General features: G+C 42.1%; 1 non-coding gene across 1 annotated transcript; it reads right to left on the bottom strand.

The window, feature by feature from the left end:
- Window positions 1-1,423: 1,423 nt before the first annotated feature.
- On the bottom strand, window positions 1,424-1,495 carry Trnap-cgg (transfer RNA proline (anticodon CGG)). Its single transcript has one exon. It is a non-coding gene; the product is annotated as a tRNA-Pro (tRNA).
- Window positions 1,496-2,999: the final 1,504 nt, after the last annotated feature.

The following is a 2,999-nucleotide window of genomic DNA, read 5'->3' on the forward strand; positions in this document are numbered from 1 at the left end:
TAACTTCCAAATATTTTATGGTGGAAAGACGGAGTAATGATGATGATATTGAACAGATAACGGCTCAAAAAGCAAGATGCGTATCATCTGTTACTTATTAAATCAGTGAAATAAAGTTTTATTACGCCTTACCTTCACATGTTACTTGGAAATAAAATAGTACGAACACATTACAAAAATACAAATACATGAGAAACATGAGGTCCGCAGGTCCTGCGGAAGCTTAAACAGATGCTGCTAGCAATCCGTAACATCCATGTTTGTGAAAGTGCTTTTCTGTCTTGCGCTTCATGTTCTGCGATATGTATTTCTTGCAGCTCGTTATTGGTGTTACTAGGCCATTTTTCACACGTGAGCCACTTCTGCTGGGCTTGTTAAAGATTATTTTCGGTATTCTAGTCCATCTATTCTTCAGATGTGTCCGTGTGATACTGACATGTCTTTTATATTTGGCTGTTGCGTATCGGCAAATGGCGACATTTGGTTGGAGGATTTTTCTTATGATCGTTAGCTACAAACTATGAAGGATATCTGCAGCACGACTTATGTCTTACTGCTTCGCTACAGTATCGAACACAGGAGCCCACTCGTGTAACAAACGGACTGAAGAACATTTGCCTCGCGTAGTTCGCATGTCTGTAGGACGTGAATGAGCCATTCCGCATTTTCCCCCGATAATCTAATGTATTGCTGTGATAATTCTCACTTCTAAATGACGTTCGTGAGTTTGTCCTTCGATAGAGCTCCATGAAACCCAGCTCTCACCCCTAGCTCCTGAACTTTAAAAGGAATAGCGTAAAGAGATGAGTGCTGCTGTGTTTGCGTAGCCACTAGTGATCGAAGATCGGTGCATCACAAGTACTAGGAACGCAGTATTTTATTATCAACGTCTCGGCGAGGAAACACCAGATAATTATGATTTTCTGTTAAAATGTTACGTATATTCGTCTTGTGTTATTTAATACTTCAGGTGCGTCAGCCGCTACGTCACTACAACGCGGGACGGCCTCTAGAGCGGGACTACGAAAGACGACTCACTGAGACAGGTTCACTCGGCGGCCGTGGGATGGTGCACCCGTCGCTGACGCGAGCGCTGTGTACCTGCGCGCATGCGTGAACGATCGCTCAGCTGGAAGCGACGCCTGCGGAGACGTCAAGCGCATTTTTCACATGTTTGGAATACGTGGATATAATATTTATCCAGTACATCTATTAGCCATGCATGTGCTGCAACCTTTGATTTTCTAACCCTCACTGTTAGGTACTATACTAACCACGTTACAGATTATTCTAATTAAATTGCATCTCACTTGAACAGGAAATAAGAATTAAAATCATAATTAGGCGCACTGTAAGGTATGTTGCATTTTTTCTGTTCGATCACTTTGCTACAATTCATAATGGACACAGAAAAAATTAATGTGGGCTCGTCCGGGATTTGAACCCGGGACCTCTCGCACCCGAAGCGAGAATCATACCCCTAGACCAACGAGCCTCACTATGCCTATACGACGCTATCCAACGAATCACTAGCATTATTACCCTATTTGTTTTATTTTTAATGTTTTTCGTTCTTTCTTTAGCAAGGAAGAACTACAGAGACAGCCTACATCTAATGAACTCACAAGTGATCCTCTATAGGCTGTTGCGTTGGACTTCAGCGCTTTACTACTTGCTCTGTTCCTTCATTTTCAACCAGTATCACGATGTAAAATTCTGGAAATAATCACGGAAGTATAAATTTCAGCGAAAGGGCTGAATTTTCTATTGGAATTATATGTTCCGTCATTCAAAAGACTACTCCTCAAAATATGGCAGAATCGACAAATTGGTCCGTCTGTAACGCCACTGCAGAGCCGACGGATGGCATCAGGCTGTAGAGGCGCTTAATGATGATCCGGATGAACGGACATTGTCGTAATAATCCACTATTTGATAGAACAAGATTTCAAATAATACTTGGGTTTATTTTACAGATTGGACTTTACAGACATACGACTTTCCGCCACTAACTATACAACTGTGTCTGCATCTATACTCTGCAAACCACCATGAGATGCATGGTAGAGGGCACGTCCCATTGTATTAATTATTATTCTTTCCGTTTCATTCAGTTATGGAGCTCGGGAAGAATGATTGAATGCCTCCGTGCGCGCAGTAATTATTCTACCGATACGTGTGGGGTTGCTGTATATTCATAGTCATCGTTTAAAGCCAGTTCTTGAAACTTTGTCAATAGACAATCTCGAGATAATTTACGTCTATCTTCAAGTTTCTTCCAGCTCAGTTCCTTCCATAACTCTGACACTCTCCCATGAATCAAACAAACCTGTGACCATTCGTGCTGCCCAACACTGTATACTTTATCCCCCATTAGTCCTATTTGATGCGGGTCCCGCACACCTGAGCAGTATTTTACAACCGGTCGCACGTGTGAATTGCAAGCAGTCTCCTTTGTACACTGATTGCACTTGCCCAGTACTCTACCGATCAACGGAAGTCTGCCACCTGCTATGCCCACCCACAACTGAGCCTATGTGATCATACCATTTGACACCCCTAGAAAGTGTTACACGCAGGTATTTGTATGAGTTAGCCGATTCCAACAGTGGCTTATTGATATTATAGTCACAGGATCTTACATTTTTTCGTTTTGTGAGGTATACAATTTTACATTTCTCAACATTTAAAGCAAGTTGCCCAACATAACACCACTTCGAAATCTTATCAAGGTCTGACTTAGTATTTCTGCTGTTTCTTTCAGACTGTACTTTATCAAAGATAGCTGCATCATCGCCAGGAAGTCTGAGGTTAGTACTAATATTGTCTGCAAGGTCACTCATACGCAACATTAACAGCAAGGGCCCCAGCACACTTCCTTGGACCTCGCTTGAAGTTACTTATCTAACTATGACTCTCCATCCAAGGTAACACGCTGCCTCCCCCTACCAAAAAGTCCTCAATCCAGTTACGAATTACACTAGATACCTCATATGATC

The sequence above is a fragment of the Schistocerca cancellata genome, chromosome 2 (assembly GCF_023864275.1).
Source record: "Schistocerca cancellata isolate TAMUIC-IGC-003103 chromosome 2, iqSchCanc2.1, whole genome shotgun sequence".
In the NCBI taxonomy this organism is placed as follows: domain Eukaryota; kingdom Metazoa; phylum Arthropoda; class Insecta; order Orthoptera; family Acrididae; genus Schistocerca; species Schistocerca cancellata.